This window comes from Taudactylus pleione, unplaced genomic scaffold, assembly GCF_031769625.1.
Source record: "Taudactylus pleione unplaced genomic scaffold, aTauple2 ptg000085l, whole genome shotgun sequence".
In the NCBI taxonomy this organism is placed as follows: Eukaryota; Metazoa; Chordata; class Amphibia; order Anura; family Myobatrachidae; genus Taudactylus; species Taudactylus pleione.
This window is the reverse complement of record NW_028284487.1, coordinates 8,778,079-8,796,454: the sequence shown is the minus strand read 5'-3', so window position 1 is coordinate 8,796,454 and position 18,376 is coordinate 8,778,079. Positions and strand designations below refer to the sequence as shown.

General features: G+C 43.6%; 1 protein-coding gene across 2 annotated transcripts in view; it reads right to left on the bottom strand.

Annotated features, from left to right (window-relative positions):
• Positions 1 to 18,376, bottom strand: part of LOC148530746 (uncharacterized) — a 134,599-nt gene that overhangs the window by 87,961 nt on the left and 28,262 nt on the right. Inside the window, exon 1 of one of the 2 annotated variants that reach the window (XM_088468365.1) lies at positions 11,590 to 11,685. The exons of the other annotated variant lie outside the window; for it this stretch is intronic. The gene's annotated coding sequence lies outside the window, so the exon portion shown is untranslated. Of the gene's footprint in view, positions 1 to 11,589; positions 11,686 to 18,376 lie in introns of those variants that run through there. 2 annotated transcript variants of the gene reach the window in all.

Here is an 18,376-nt window from a genome sequence, read left to right as displayed (position 1 = left end):
TGTCACTAAAGTATGTAAATGTTTTCTTTACAATGGTTGAAATGCACCTAGAAATGTGTTTTTCCATATAAAGATGTTTTACTAAAAGTATAACCCGAGGACAATTGCGAGGTGAAAAAGATTCTGTGAACCCCACTAGATAAGTAACTGTCTCCCTACGGTAATAGTAAGCAGATGCCTCGGCAAGGTAGGCCCAAATCTAGCAGGCTCTTCCCATTAGTTGAAAAATTTTGCATCCCCACAGATGCCAAATTGTACAAATGCACATTGCTTATAATGAGCTTATTAGTGCTGTGGAAGGCGTCTTCCCACATACTGTAGTCTTAAAAGACCCTTTTGATGGACACAGTGCAAGGCTTATAGGAGAGAATCCATTTTGTAATAGACAAAGAAATAGTGTACATCTGGTGTACAGCCTAAGGGCAATGCTGTTCCCCAGTTATTAGAAGCACCTGGTGGGTGCGTTTAGACAGTATTTTCCTTTGTATGATATACACTTCTTTTATAAAGTCTTATTTTAAGAAAAATACGTTTGTGGACTTTTTGCGTTCGATCTTATAGATCCGGTGGTCATTTTGTAGCAACTACTTCAAGCCTCCCACCATCTTTCCTTTTCATAAATATATACATGTTCTCTCACTGATATAACAATTTATAATATATAAAAATAATAGACACACAGTGGACCTGATGCCAATATGGAAACATTTGTGCCTAAAACACCGGCATGAAATGCGTAAAAAAAAGAAGAAGACGTAATTAGGTGTTTATTTTTTAAGATGTGTGCGACTCTGCATAATACAGTATATTAAATGAACTTTATTGATGCCTGTCCTGTCATTCATCTTTTGTGCTTTGTTGTCTTATCTTGTATGCTCCAGCAGCTATTGGTAATCTGGTAAATGCGGAGCTACAATTGTTAGCATAGCCAAGCAATTTATGACAGGGCTTGATGCAGCCCACAAAAATGTTTTGTTTTTTTTGTCTTTTACTGCGGACCCCATTCAGCCCTGTGTTGAACAGGTTTGCATTACATTAAGCTATGGGAATACCACAATGTTCTAGCTTGACCAAAATAGACCAGCTTGTTCTTACCTGATCTTTGATGTGGCATTTGTGTGGAAAGGGCAAATTATTTGTCTACCCAAAATAGGCAACTAGCCTATGAGCAATGGTGATTAGATCACATTTGGAATTATTTATCAATGCAGAGACAAACTCTTTTGTTAAAAAAAAAATGCAAATACCATTCTGTGATGTATGCCCCTAATATTCGGTGTATGCACCTATTATACAAGATGTATGCTTTAGCACATCATGAGAAACTGGACAGAGCAAAACTTGCTGTGCCTCTTAATGTTGTATCCTTATGCAAACGACAACAACATAAAATGTGTTACAGGGTAACAAATTTAAATGAACTTCAATGGGTTTAATTTGCATATTATGGTAGCATTCCCCACTTAAAAATGACAGGAGGTGCCAACAGTCATACTCCAGTCTATACATTCTATCAAACAGCTTTGCCCCAGAAAGGTACATTGTATGAAGTAAATTCACGTAGTGGCATAATGGAATGAAAGTACTAAACATGTATGAATGTGCAGGTAATACAGACAAGCCCAGCAACAGGGGAGCATCTAAGGGCACAGCTGTACCGGGTCCCCAGGTTCTAGAGGGCCACACAGATAAACCAAACTCTAATCGCTGCCTGCGCTGCTGCAGTGATCAGCAGGGCTTTTTTGCATCTGCGGTGGGCAGTGCAATAAACTTTTTTTGTCTATGAACATCATGCAGCGCTACACTGTTCAAAGAGAGGAGCAGCAGCAGGCTGCCAGAAGACATAGAAGGAGGTAAGTGTGAGAGCTGGAGAGAGACTGGGGCTGGAGACACACTGTGGGGGCTGGAGGACTGAAGTGGTCTGCGGATGGAGAGACACTGGGGGCTGGGACAACACTGTGGAGGGTGAAGGGACACTATGGGGGCTAGAGAGACAGTAGGATTATGGGGATGGAGAGACACTGGAGGCTGGGGTAACATTGTGGGGGCTAGAGAGACAGAAGATGGCTAGAACTGTAGAGACAGAAGGAAGCTGGAGAGACACAGGGGGGGGGGGGCTGGAAGGACACAAGGAAGGATAAGGTTGAAGAGAATTTGGGAGGAGGAAGTGGATGGAGATTATCCACAACTGGCAGGATTACAAAGAATAGGCTCAGGGACAGTAATCTTCATTCTAAAAAAACATTACTAATACAAATGGTACCAAATTAGCAAATACAGTTTAATAATATAAATTTGTTTGATCAGGGAAGTTCACATTTTGCCCTGCACCAAAACCTCTGTAACTATGTATTATATGGATGAACCTCTGCTATATGACAAAGACATTGGCTATATTCCTGCGCAAACGGCCATCTTCCGGACCATGTGAACTCCTACATGAATAGTGAATACTGACTGGTACCGGATGGGAAGAGGGGCAGTGACACAAAGAAAGCACACACCGACCATAGTACTATAACATACAGTATCTTACTATTCTTTGAGTTCTTTAAATTGACAAGCTCATGATGAACATCTGAAATACATGGTTGCATGTACAGGACATTGATCCTCAGTCTGAGGTTAATAAACCATCTCAACCAAAGGACTTACGTATGTACAGTAAAATCTTTGCATGTACGTATTTCTACAGAAGTGTTACAAAATTTGTGAATGCTTTAGCTTACTAAAGTTCTACATAAATTGCCTAATAAATGTGAAAGTCAAAATATAAAAAGAAACCAATAAATTAATTAACACACAAGTTGTGAGTTTGGCAGGACCAGTCCTTTAAAGCAAACAAAATTTCTGAGCACAAATAAAAATGCACGTTGTAAAGACTATGGCTTTCACCAGTCCACTGTCATTGCAATAGTGCACAGGTTCTCGAACTCAGGGTCTCATTCAGACCCGCTCACGAGCGCAGGACCCTCGCAAGCGGGTCGATGGTACCCAAATGCGCATGCGCACGATGGAGGCTGCTCCGTCGTGCGCATGTGCGAGACCCGGCGAGCGACGGGGAAGACGTCGCTCGGGGTCTCGCACCAAAGGGGGCGTGCTGTCGAGGGGAACGCCTACCATCTGGGGCCGGCCCCACTGACATCACTAGTGATGTCAGTGGGAGTGATTTTGGCTCTGATAGAGCCAAAATCACTCCAGGGCTTGCGGACACCGAGACCCTACCACAGGGTCTCGTCGCAAGCCCGATGGTCGCGATGGTCTTGACCATCGCGACCATCTTTTTGGCCGCTCGCATATGCTGTGGGTAGTCACCTACAGCTATGCGAGCGGCCAGGAGGCCGCTCCAAGTTTAAGTAGGAACCCCCTGATTCAGAGCGAGCGCTCTGGTCAGAGCGTCTGGCTCTGAATCAGGCCCTCAGTTCTCAGGACCCCAAACAGTGCATGTCTTCTCACAGATCACAAGTGAAATACTACGCTCCACCTGCGGATGTTTTAAAATCTGTGCAACCTGTTGGGTGACCTGGGAAACGTGACCTGTATGGGGTCCTGAGGACCAAGTTTGAGAACCACTGCGATAGTGTACAAATGAAGAAAATTAGCCTGGGAAGATATGAGGACGGCTCTGTGTTCCAAACCGGTTCTGCAGGCACCGGATTTCAGAAAACCCTGTGTCTTGCAAACTGACGCCTCCACGGCAGGCTTAGGAGCTGTTTTGTCACAGTCCATTGCAAGTGAAGAAAAGCCGATCCTCTACTTAAGTAGAAAGCTGTTACCGCGAGAGAGAAGATATGCCATAGTTGAATGCTTGGCGATAAAGTGGGCAATAGAAGCCCTGAAGTATTATCCCCTGGGAAGAGAATTTGTCTTGGTCACGGATAATGTACCTCAACAAAGAAGTTAACCCCAGAGTGACGTGCTGGTTATTGATCATCCAGCAGTGCAAGTTTGTCGTACAGAATCGGGCGGGAGGTCAACACAGAAGAGCAGACGCGCTGTCCCGTAAATTTGAAAAAGCTGAGTGGAGTCGGTTGTCGCAAAAGAAGATGTGCGCTTCCCCAAGCTTGGAAAAGTGAAAGAAGAGGGGGGGGGGCGGGGATGTGTTGTGAGGGGGGATTGTCTCTCACCTGAATTACCCAAATTCTGATGGAATCAGCTCCCTCCTGTGCATTCTGAATTAGCAGTGGAGGTGTGGGATTCCAGGTTTTCACACTTACACAGACCCAGCTGGAATAATCACTGGAGCACAGGAAGGGTTTAAACCTACACACACCTGTTGCTCTTGATGCTGGACAAACTGGCCAGGTGATAGACCGGGGGTGGTGGTTAGCATTAGGGTGCCAGGACCTGGAGGGCCTGCAGACATTAGCACAAGGAGTGATGAGATAATTACTTTTATGTTGTTTGCTTATTTTCCGTTATGTGCTATGTGTGTCCAGGCCTATGCTCACGTATATGCTAAGGTGCAGTGTCTGCAACCATTAAAAAGACACTGCTTTACCAAGTACCTGCCTGTCTGGATTCCTCACTTCAATACCCCGTGTTACAATACATATACTGTATATCTATTTTGTATGTATCCCAAGAAAATCTACTTTATTTAATTGTAATACTGCAAAGGGGGTGGAGTACCTCTTCATCAAGTCACAAAGTACACAGCTGTGTTATCATCTTGAGATCACATGACCACGTGAGATCAATTCTGACCCGCTCTTAAGCTGCATACACACGGTACGATCTGTACCATCAACGACTTGAAAGATATCTTTCAGTGAAGTCATCCTGCCACATCTCTGAACAGGCAAAGTTGACAATATCGTGCAAGTTGGCCTGCATGTACGGATGATCATAGATATCGTTATCGTACATGCGGGAACGCGCATTGTTGGTCATTCACTACATAAAAATGAACGATATGAATGATATATCGTTGAACGATATCGTTATCGTTCATATCGTACTCTGTGTATGCACCATAATGGCTTCCTTTACAAACAATAAAACAAAGGCCGCTGCATGATGGAATGCACCATAGCCAGCTGTACAACTCAGCATGTATCAATAAGCACACAAACAGGACGTAAAAAATGATCAGTTATAAACACAGATATAGACTACAGCATCAGGAACAGAGGCGTAACTACCTCTGTTAGAGATGACAGACAGCTATACACTTCCACCCTATAACGGACCTCTTAGGTGAACGTATTCTACCCACAAGCCATAACTGTGAAGCTATTTAGATTATAATAGCACACAGCATTGAAACTGAACTTGGTGTGTAGAATAAGGAAGCGCTATACAGGAATCATTCTTTGATGTCATAAAATTATATCTGGTATTCCACTGAAAAGTTGGAATAAGACCAGGCGGCGCTGCTTCGATAGACAACCATAACATAAAAGATACTCCTGATGGAACTGATGCATTTCAACAAAAGTTTGTTCTAGTTACACATCTACAGTACAAGGTAATTTATGGACAATGGCCCTGATTCAGACGCACTCGCGAGCGGCTGTCCGCTCGGAAGTGGGTCGATGTTCTGCACTGAGCATGCGCACGACGGAGGGAGCTCCGTCGTGCGCATGCGCCAGAAAACCTCAACCGCAGGCTCTGGCTCGAAGTTTCGATGGTCACAACCATCGCGGCCATCAAACTGCACGCTCGTATAGGCTGTGGGTGGTGACCCACAGCTTTACGAGCGTCCAGGAGGACGCTCCATTTTTATGGAGGGCGGCCCTCATTCAGAGCGTGCGCTCTGCTCAGAGCGTACGGCTCTGAATGAGGGCCAATGTACAATAAATCTGGCCACAGTCTACACAAAGAGGATGAGTGACTGCGGATAATCATAATCCCTACACTGCACAATGTATTGATGCAAACTCCATTTCTATCATGAGGTTGGCTGAACGATGGTCAGGAGGACTGAACAGATTTCATAACCAAACCAACAATCCAGACCGTTTATCAGCAGCTTTTAGGCTATGAACTATTATCAATTTTATGGTTGTTTGGTCCATTGCTTTGTACGATCATCATGCATTGCATAGCCAGCTGTAAATTACAACTTCTTTTCTAAACCTGAATGCTAACTGAACCTGGAGCACCCAATAGGTGGGGTTTATTATGAAGCACCACTGTCAGTAGCACACGCAGAGGGGGGTTTCCGAGTACCCAGAAACCCACCCTGACAGACTAGAAAGCAGGCACCATTCTCCTTAAGCCCCTTCCCCTAGTAGCAAAATACAGTGATTCGCGGGTCAGTCAGGAGGAGGCGAAGCCAGTATGACGCGATTGCATTAGAATTTGTGGCCAAATCAACTGTTTGGAACATTCTTAAAAAGAAAGAATGCACCGGAGAGTTCAGCAACACCAAAATAATAATTCCCTGGTGAAGAAAAACCCCTTCACAACAGTTGGCCAAATCAAGAACACTCTCCAGGAGGTAGGTCTATATGTGTCAAAGTCAACAAATAAGAGAAGACTTCACAAGAGTGAATATAGAGGGTTCACCACAAGAAGTAAACCATTGGTGAGCCTCAAAAACAGGAAGACCAGATTAGAGTTTTCCAAACAACATCTAAAAAAGCCATTACAGTTCTGGAACAACATCCTATGGACAGATGAGACAAAGATCAACTTGTACCACAGTGATGGGAAGAGAAGAGTATGGAGAAGGAAAGGAACTGCTCATGATCCAAAACATACCACCTCATTAGTGAAGCATGGTGGTGGTAGTGTCATGGCGTGGGCATGTATGGCTGCCAATGGAACTGGTTCCCTTGTATTTATTGATGATGTGACTGCTGACAAAAGCAGCAGAATGAATTCTGAAGTGTTTCGGGCAATATTATATGCTCATATTCAGTCAAATGCTTCAGAACTCATTGGACGGCGCTTCACAGTGCAGATGGACAATGACCCGAAGCATACTGCAAAAGCAAACAAAGAGTTTTTTAAGGCTAAAAAGTGGAATGTTATGCAATGGCCAAGTCAATCCCCTGACCTGAATCCGATTGAGCATGCATTTCACTTGATGAAGACAAAACTGAATGGAAAATGCCCCAAGAACAAGCAGGAACTGAAGACATTTGCAGTAGAGGCCTGGCAGAGCATCACCAGGGATGAAACTCAGCGTCTGGTGATGTCTATGCGTTCCAGACTTCAGGCTGTAATTGCCTGCAAAGGATTTGCAACAAATTGCAACTATGGCCCTCATTCAGAGCCACTCGCTATTTGCGGTCGTTCGTTCTAAAACAAGGGGTGGCTATTCAAATGAACTGTTCGCTGTTTGTGGTCTGTTCACGCCTCTAGGTCTGAACGAGCGAACAAAACTTGCGTTCGTTTTTTGGAAAAATACGCCCCCTGGCCGCTTGCATCCTACGTCATGTCCGCTATTTATTAGATTAATCGAGTACATCGACCAGGGTATGAACTGCTCGCTATTCTTGTGGTTGGTTTTTGCTACCACAATTTTGCGAGCAGTTCTGGCTATAAAAGAACCCAGTGACGTGGTCAATGACGCTGCTGTTTTAAATATGCACACCCATAAAACGCCCGTTTTGACCTTTAAGCACGCCTGCGATCGGATCTCCACTCCCCGTTTTCAAGCACCTTCCCCTGTTACCACCCACATACGCCTCTTTCTGTCTCTCAAATTATCAGGCATTCGCTATTTTGCGAGCACATGAATTTCGGCCGCACTGAGTGGTTCGCGCATGCGTATTACGATCCGTACGCATGCGCAGTTGGGCAAACATCGATCGGAGCGAACGAGCAGCCACTTGCGTCCGGCTCTGAATCAGGGCCTATGTTAGATTTAGGATTGTTTAGTTTGTCCCATTACATTTGGCCCCTTAAAAAGTGGGAGGCACATATGGAAACCGTTGTAATTCCTACACCGTTCACCTGATTTGGATGTAATTACCCTCAAATTAAATGTGAAAGTCTGCAGTTAAAGCACATCTTGTTTGTTTCATTTCAAAGCCATTGTGGTGGTGAATAGAGGCCAAAATATGAAAATTCTGTCAATGTCCCAATATTTATGCACCTGACTGTATATATACAGTGTGTGTGTGTGTGTGTGTGTGTGTGTGTGTAAACCCCCTGTAAAAATCCTGCGTTTGCCCCTGACTGCATCCCAATCTTCTGTGGGGGGGAGAGGGGGGGGTTAATTATTTTCTTGATTTTTTAAAATGTCTCAATATGATGAAAGAATACTCCAAGGCAGTAAAGAGATGTGCAGACAAATAGTTAAAGAAATTGAAATAAATCTTTCTACCGAGTTTTGCATGTTTAAAATTAAGGACAGAGTTTGTGGTTAATCCATTGCCAAAGTACATTCTGAACATAGGAATGAATAATAATGTCATAGCAATCTACATTATGAACTTTGGATGTCCGCCTGTTTGCTGTTTTCTTATTGCTTTTTCAATTGACATTCAAGCTGTCTTTTTTTAATGGCCCTAAATGTAGAGGGTGTATAGCTGTTATGGGGTTTTTTGTTTTCCTGCTGCATTTCTGAATGCACCAGAATGAAAGCAAATATAGAGGCACTGGGGAATATTTATGTGACATATACTCTATTTTAACATTCCCTTAACAGGCAAAAAACATGACATAGCTCATTATGGGCAGTGTAAATACTCTCCGCAGACGTACATTTCTATTATATACTATAGCCGCCTATGTTTACAGTTTAAGATGTTAAACAAGAAACTCAGTTTTGGGTGATGTTAATTAAAATATAGATAAAAAGAATATACCTACCTTTGCTGTTGAGTAACCAGGGTGCAATACAAGTGTTCAAATGGGGGCACCTCCGCCCTGTTAAGGCTCACATGAGCCAAACAGGGAGCAGCAGTCAGTTCTCCTAGGTGGGGAATGGCACCATATCTGAGCCCGTTTGAAATGAGCCCCTTATCCATAGCAGGGAAGATAGCACTGGACTGTTGGATTAGCGTAACATCCGATTGTGAACACACCCTATAGATGGTAATTCATTTAGTTTTGTGTGGGGTAATCATTTAATATTTCGGATGAATACATTATCAAGTCATAAAAAAATAAAAGGAAAATACGTGTTATATTTTACGAAGGGCATATACAAAGGGTTAGCAGACATAAACCCAAATACGTGCGGTCATAGCCTGTACTGAGGGAAACCATAAAGACCCCCCATACATCAGCAATTGATTGTGGCAATTCGGCAATTTGCAGATGATTGCATAAAAAAATCTGCAATGTATGGGCTTCACAGATCGCAGTTTGCAACCAAAAAGTGATTGGAATGGTTAAATAGGATTATCCAACATGTTGGATTTCACACATCGACTTGGACTGTAGATTGCTAGTGTATGGAGAAGATCAGCAGATTTGCATACCATTACTAGTAAAATGATGGGCCTTTCAAGACTGACAGATCTGTGTTTGCTGAAAATGATCTGCAAATCACTGAAGAGATCTGTAATGTATGGGCGCAGATTGCTAGATTGGGAAATTCAAAAGGCACACATCCACTAGGCGATATTAATGAGCTATTGCACGGTTACGACATCGTAACCGTGCAATCGCTCATTAATCATGCACAAATCGTGTACTATAATGTCGTAAACGACCAGCGATGCGCGCTCCTACTGGTCGTTTCCGACATCAATCATTGCCCGAACATGCCGGTCAATCTGCCGATAACGTCAGATTGACCATGTTCGGGGATGAGGGAGGGTGTCTACACTGAACGACATATCGTTCAGTGTAGGCAGTGCAGAGGATGGGGAACGATGGTATGATTACAATGTTGTAATCGTACTGTCATTACCCCATCGCCTAGTGGATGTGCGCTTTAAGATCGGGCAACAAATCTTCAAATTGTTCAATTGTGGTTTTCAGATTTCTGCTGTATGACACAGTGATGTACCAGGTGCCAATAAAAAAGTATCTACACAAAACAAAGGGCCTAATTCAGAGCAGAGGTGGACAACGACGCTAATAAAGCATGTTTTTACTTACGTACATGAGTCCGTGACGAACTACGCTTGCGTCCTGATGGTTTCAGCTGAGGTGCACAGCTTGAAATTGCATGGAGATTCATGCAATTTTGATGGGCGTTCCTAGGTGTTGACTGGGGGGGTGGTTTATGGCGGCTGGCATGACGGCGACCATGTTCCCACAGACATTCTGCACCTGACATACTGTAGGGTTTGATTCAGAGATGTACACAAACCCGATGGTCCGCGTACTGATCGGCGCATGCGCAGCATCTGTACTGCGCATGTGCCGATCAGTGTCTGTGAGATAGCTTGCAGTGCTTACTGCGGTTATTTGGGGGCGACAATGGGGTCCATTCTACAAAACGGGGGCGTCCACCTCTGAATCAGGCCCAAAATGTTTTGTTTTTGGGAGAGTACAAACTGTGTAATATAAATATGTACTTTTACTGATCTGCTATATGCCCACAGTATTTCTTGTATATCTATTTGCCAGCACTAGCTGACAGAGCTGCGTTAGAAGGGGTTATGGAGCAAGCACTGGTATAGTTGTATGGAGCAAGCACTGGTATAGTTGTATGGAGCAAGCACTGGTATAGTTGTATGGAGCAAGCACTGGTATAGGGGGACAAGCTATGGAATTGATATATATTCTGGACATTACAAAATTCAAGCCTGAGCTTTGATTTAAAGATTTGATTTCAAGTGCAATATTTTCTGAGTTATTGCAGCAATCTTGAATATTAGAAGCATTACCAAAATCTTTCCCACACACACACACACACAATCTAGAGTGTGCTCTCAGCTAAACTCTGAGGGCAGTGATGTGGGAACAAGAAGGTTTATGGAAGGGGTAAGAACTTCTCTTAAAATATAAGAGGAAATACAACATAAAACAATATAATTTCTTATATGATATGGGAAAGGTTACAGGCATCTCTCTGTGACGGGGTTACTTCTGCCTAACTTTGCACATACCTCAGCAGCACCTCTTCTGCTGCGACTTCCTCTATAACAGGAACTAGCTAAAACCTTATCTGAGTTTTTAAGAGTTTGTGGTTTCACACTGAAAAATAAGCATCTATTTCTATTACAGTATAGCAGATGGGGCTCTTAAAAAGTAAGGATAGTGGACAGTATGGCAAAACGTACCGAAGCTAAAGCTGGGTATACATTAGACGTTTTCCGACGGATCGTAAAGACAAATCGCTCAAATCGTCCAGTGTGTATGAACTATGCGCGCTCACACGGTGTTGTCTGTCGCATCTTCAGATCTGCCGTACATGCTGCTCAATCTGAAGATGTGACTGATGGTCCCATGCCTTTGGATGCGACGGGGAACCACATATCGTGCGGCCGTTCACCAAATCGTGTTGTTTGTATGGACCATGCGATATGTCGTCCGTCGTATCTGCCGTCAGCTGGGTACACAGGTCGTCTACTGTGTACCCAGCACAACTTCATGACACTAGTAAATAAAAATCTTGCTACTCTGCATTCTATCGCTTTTTGGAATTATTAGACCACGTATACAGTGCTGACATCCTGCCTCACATCAGTTTATCAAGGTTTCAAATTCACATGTGATCAGTGGTGGTACTACCGGTGGTACAGCCAGTGCAGTGCTCCGGGGCCTGCGGCAGTGAAGAGGCCTGCCATTCACAGCTGGAGATATTATCAGCCATATTATAATGAGTCAGACTGCGGTCCGGCCAGTGGAGAGAGGAGGGTGGTGGGCGGTCATGCTGGAGGACAGCCCCTCCCCTTCCTGAAGGCGGCACTATCGGCATTGATACGAGGATCGTTTTCCATCCCACCCTGCATCAGTCAGTCATGCTAGGGGTTCATGTGCTGGCAAAGGACCTAGCATCTTGCCTCTGCCTCCTTTTGCTTTGGAGGCATCATTACATCACACTGCGCATCACTACAGTTAGGCCTGTTTCACACCTGACGATTTTGCCCGTCCTTCTCATTGGATATTTCTGGCTGTAACACGGCAACCGTGCCCGGGTCGTATGAAAGGACCCACCCGCTTCCCTGCATCACTACATTTCACACCCGGCAAAAAAACGGCTGAAATAGCTCTTAGTGTGAAGCGGAGCCTACCAGTGGCCGACTAGAGTAGAGCTGGCACTGCCTGGGGAAGAGGTGCCCGTGAGTGCTATGATGGGGCAAATGAGTGCTGCAAGGGGATAGTGAGCTGTGAGGGGGGTCAGTATTTGCTATTAGCGGGGTTATAAGCTGCAGGAGGGACAGCGAGCTATGAGGGGTAAGTGAGCTATGATGGGGTCAGTGTGTGCTATTAGGGGGGTTATAAACTTTAAGGGGGACAGTGAGCTATGAGGGGTAAATGAGCTATGATGGGGTCAGTGTGTGCTATGAGGGGGATCAGTTTGTGTTATGAGTGGGGTTGTAAGCTGTGAGGGGTCAGTGAACTGTGAAGGGGACAATGAGAGCTGCAAGTGGGCAGTGAGCTGAGAGGGGGTAAGTGTGTCGTCCTGCAAGGGGATCAAGGGGATTTCCAAAATATTAAGTGCTTTATGCCAAAAATGTCTTGCTATATTTAAAGGGGTCACACATGTTATGATGGGTGCAGATAATGCAGGCAGTTTTTGAGTAGACAAATTAGAATGCAGCTAGTTTTATATTACTATGGGCCAACTTCTGATTATACTACATAGTGTAGTATTGTGTATATTGATACAAGCAGTATTATGCCCATTATATTGTAGACTCAGGGGCATTAATTAGCATAGCATCTGGCAGGTTTGTGCACGTTGTCATCTCAGGAAATTACAACTCTCATATGCGTTGCAGTTATTAGACTACAGGTGTCACATATAGTGTAATAAATGCAAGATAAATGAAATTTGTGATCTCCTGTGTCCACAGTTTTTCTTTTGTGTGGTTGGGTGAGGGTGGGGGCCCAAAGCATACTTTTGCACCTGGGCCCACCACTGCATGTGATGACAACAGGTTGTGTGATAACAGATGTCTGAGGTACAAACATATTCTAATTCTGATGTATTGAGGAGGCTTCATATAAATATCAACAAACCCCAGTACAAGCATGAGGAGCTCATGTTTATGGCACAAGAGAAGACAATGGGGACATTTGAAGCAGACATAAGAATAAGCAATAATAGGTGATTAGTTATCAGACAATGACAGCTTTCCATGTATTATGCTGTCTAGGAGGCATTCTCAATGTGATCTGGGTGCGACATTAGCACCCAAACTTGCATTGCAGTATGTAATAATACCACCAGAATGCATCAAATACCACATGCAGGGACAGGAGCCACAAAAGGAGCCCCTCCATACGATGTGTTTGGAGTGACGTGACCGCATAGACAATCTCTACAATCCTCTATTCGGACTCCTATGCATGTGTACTCTTACTGGCCACACATGTGCAAAAGCCATTGCCGAGTTCTTCCAGTATATTTAGCGAAATGTACCCCATAGGCTACAGTGGCTAATGCCATGTTCATATGGCATTAACTGCGGGGAAACACTCCAGAGCTTGGTAAATCTGACAGCTTCACAAACCCCCATAGAAATCTATGGGAATTGCGGCCAATGTCGGAAATGGAGGGACCGAGGTAGATATCGGATATTGGAGTGATACAGTGAGCTTGGAAAGTCCCTCGGCAATGACTGTGGTGCCAAGTATGTGACAGACAGTGGCGGATCCAGAGGTGAGGCTGCATCGCAGTCCAAAATTCAAATAAGGGAACCACAGCAACTGCCAGTGAGTCCCGGCCGGCAAAGTTTGGCAGTGTTTGGGGTGGCATTGGTGGGGCTCCTCTATTTGAATTTTGGACTGTGCTGCAGCCCCATCTCTGGAGCTACCACTGTTGGTCACACACTTAACACACAGTCACTTCGGAGGGACTTTCCAGACTCACTGTACTTAATATTTGCAGGTATACACCAAAAATGGGCGTTTTAGGGGAATATGCAGCTAAATATTTAATGATAAATAGCTGCACTCATCACCTAGGGGCCTAAAACAACTGTTAAAACTACTGTGAGTACAGAAAAGGTGCTTGTTATATCGGTCTGGTAAGTGACCACTTTTTTGAGCTATTCATTGGATAGATTCCCATGTGTTCAGGAATATCACATGCCCACAGAAATAGCAGTAAACCAAAGGGAATCATTGAACTGGAACAAGGAGCGACAAGTAAATAAAATACAATGTAATGTAAGATCAAGGTGAGTGAAACCAAAACGATGTACTCTTAAAATGGTACAATCCTTTTTATTAATACATCCATTCACATGTACATTCTATGTAAACGTAGGCTGTCACTCAGCTTCCAATCTCACACCCAGTCTTATAGATAGATCAAACTGTCCATCAGACATAGAAACTCCAAATATCGTTTTCCTTCCTCTATTGTCCTTCTTATGGTTACTCATTTAAAAAGAGGTAGTGTGGCTATTTTTAGATTGCTTTACCTTGAAGTCTGAATTAAAACAGTAGTGGTATTTAAAATAAAGTTAAAACATTAACACCCGTGTTGGAGTTACTTACTGTATGCTCAGTAAAAAATAGAATGTTCATGATAATTGTAATTATGTATGTACGGTATGCTTCTGATGTTAACCCTAAACTTGTCTTCATAGCACTGAAAAGAAAAAAATAAACTGCTACAAAAAAGGAAATGTCAAAGGCTGTTCGCTAAGATAAGAAGGTAGATACAGTACCTATGCCACATATAATTATTTTAGTAATTCACAAGTGTGCCCTAAACCATCGTACATGTTCACAACACCGTTACATTATGCCCAATTCCTCTCTGAACCATGAGCCGGGACAATTTTCATCTCTTGCAGTCAGCTGTCTCTCTGGTAATAGACACTGTGCACAATATGGGAATGGAATTGGGGAGATGGGTTCCGAGCACTGGGGTCGGTTAGAAGGTAAGACAGTTTAAGGTAAATCCACCTATAGAAATTAGTCAGGAATGTTGGGGTGTGAGTGCAGTTGCACCTCACACCAAATGGTAGCCAAGGTGGAGGTGCTCCCTGACCCCGAGAGTAATGAACATGTATTAAACGGAGGGAAAGGAAGCGCTCTCTACTAAGGAGTATAGTACGTAAAATGTAACCTTCAATAAAATGCATTAAAATGTCACAAAGGAGTAATATTCTCAGAGCATGCATCTGCCTACGGCTGAGATCCTTTGTGGGATGAAATGGCTCCGGCGTCTCACCCATTCTGCACAAACCATAGGGTCACTTAGAAAGCCTATAATGGACTGATCTGCGACCAATGCTGCGTCTTTGTACACAGTCATCTGGATTTGTGAAGTCGCCGGTGGGCATTTCAATACAAATCCTGACGTCTGTAGCATTTACATATTTTCATACAGCTGCTGTGTACAAATTTGCAGCTGCGGTTACATTAGCGTTCATCTCCGACTCAGTGTATGGCCGTACATCAGATTTAATTATCAAGTGGTAATTATAAAGCCGTAATTACCACTTTTCAATAGTTTATCAGGATGGTGTTATGTGTACTTACCAGTCCATGTCCAAAGATGGTGATTATTTATCTCACACGCGCGCAGTACTGAATGAGAATAAAATGATTATTAGACATGGGCAGGCTCGTCGGCGTACACATATGCACAGTACCATTTCATTAGATTCAGTTACTGGGCATATCTGCTTACACATGCACTGGTCTAATTTAGAACTTTTTTATTACTGGGCATACAAAGTACCATAAATGCACCGAGGCATTCCACTGGTGGTCTATCCGACTGGCTGAGACTAGTTATGGCCTTGCAGTGGCAAACACAGGATTTCTAGAAAGGGGATTACAATTTCTTGATTTTAGACCGTGTGTGGCCAGACCATGAAGAGAACATAATTATCACTTAAAAAGCTTTACTATGCATTATACAAAGTGTATTGTGCGTCATAATTCCAGCATATACAGCACCAGTGATCACAGTAATGGTGCATACACACGATCAGATTTTTCCTTCAGATATGAACGATAACGAGTTAAAAATCGTACAGTCGTTCATATCTGAAGGAAAATCGTTCATATCTGACATGCCTGAACGATGGACGATCAACGATGCGCGTTCCCGTTTGTCAGATAACGATATCTGACATCTGATGGGTTTGCAGTCAGACTTGGACGATTCCATTCATTTTAATGCAGTCAAAAATCGTTCAATCGTTCAAATCGTTCAAAACTTTGGTAAAATCGTTCAAATCGTTCAGATCGTTTAATCGTTCAATCGTTCATCTGACAAATCTGACAAATCTGACCGTGTGTACGCTCCATAAGCCATCCTGCCTGAGATTAATGTTTTGTATTTAAGATGTGGGCACCATTCCAGAGCATTGGAGCTAGTCCGGGCAGAAGGACCTAGCACTACCCTGGACATGTATGTACATATTGGTCTCTTCATGCACTGGATAGTGTATTATTATATGGTATTAATAATTAACCCTATTGATGGTCTATAGCAGTGCTCACCTAACCGTGCATGTTTTCCATATGTCCTAGCTGGTGCACAGGTGTATTTATTACTGGCGGACACAAAGAATCCACAGGTGGTGTTAATTATTTCATTTGTGATACTGACAAGATAATGCAGCACTAATAAAATTCTATATTACTATTTCTACAGTGGACACGGTGTGGCCTGGGGAGGGGGGGTTTCCAGGCAACCGGAAATACCCCCCACCCCTACGTTTGCCTATCCTTGCATATCCCACAATTATGCTTTGCATTATATGGGGGAGGGTCTATGTTCATAAATTGAAGCATAAATATATTCTACATCACAGAGGCACAGTATCCTGCTATAAAAATGTCAAATACTGCAGTTTAACTGCGGAAAATAATAAACAGAGCCCTATATGATGATTTCTATATAGACCAATTAGTAGAACAGCATATTAGAATGTTCTATGTATTGTAAATTGGTCATGAAAATGTTAATAGGTGGGCATGTAAGTAATATTTATTTTAATAACCTGCCCATCACTGAAAGATCTGGCCTCGCTGGCCACTACACATCCAAAAGGAGAAAATTAAACATGTAGCAGTTACATTCAGTGAAAGTGCCCATCAGGTATTATGAGAAATGTTTATTGTTATCTTTTACCTTACCTGGCTCCACTGTCAGCACTGGACATTAGTCTTGGCACAGATATGGTTCTGGAGCATTCCCTAATAGCCACTTACTGGACCAGATATGGACCCAGGTGGTGGTGTGTAGCCTATATGAAGTCAGCTGCAGTTCAGTGAACATAGTAAGGCAGGCTCTGCGAGAGACTATGGCATATGAGAGGCAGGAGAGATAACATTATTCCAATGAAAACACTGAGGTAAGCTATAAAGTACAATGCAATACACATCTCGCAAGCACAGTATAATTTAATGAGGCAATTCTGCCTTATAGCTAGGGAAGCCAAACCTGACCCATTTTTGTAGTCCAGGGATTCGAGATTGAAAAAGCTGAATCCTGGGGTTTCCGGGATTGGATTGTACAAAGAAACAAAAACATATACATTGGCCTCCAAAGAAAACAACATTGGCCCCCACAGGAGAAACAAAAAAACACAGGAAAAACATAAAACACATTAATTGCCCCAGCCCCCCACTGAAGAATGACCCTGTCCGTGACCTCACCTGCTCTCACTGTGTATTTACCAGGGCTAAAATGCGTCCAAAACTCCAAAAACAACCATTTTCTGAGTTCTGGCCACATTCCCCATGTGTACAAAGCTCCGGAACGAGATACTTTCTGGCGCTTAGACCCGGTGGGCAACCCCTATGGGCTTCTTTTCGCGCTGTGCAATTGGATACCTCCCAGTATCCCCCGCAGCACGCACAAACGACGCATGAGTCATAAATCCGGAAGTCCCCTCTTCGCAAAGGGCAGCTCTTTTTCGGAAGAGCTGTCCTTTGCGATTTTAATCGCAATTCTAAGTACATAACGGCATTAATAATTCCAGTATGTACCTGATAAATGGCGGGATGTACTGCATCCAAAATGCGATGCGCAGTACATCTCGCCCTGTCACTCTCAGCCGCTTCAACTTGCATCACGCTGCAGATTCTCCCTTGCCCGAATCAGCCACTTCACTACTGTGACGATCTGCAGAGTTGCTCTGTACAGAATGCGGACAGTGCACTGTGTGGGCTGGACTGACGGCTCCACATTGCCATTTATAGGTCACAGCCCGGGCCACAACTGAAACACTGGAAGAACCAAATGCTGCCCGAGCCAGAATAAGTTAGCAGTGACAGGCTGCAGGGGTGTATCTAGGTGTCCGAGCGTCCCTGGCAAACTAAGGAACTGACGCTCCCTCCAATGATTGCTCCCACTGGAAATAAAATAACACGCACT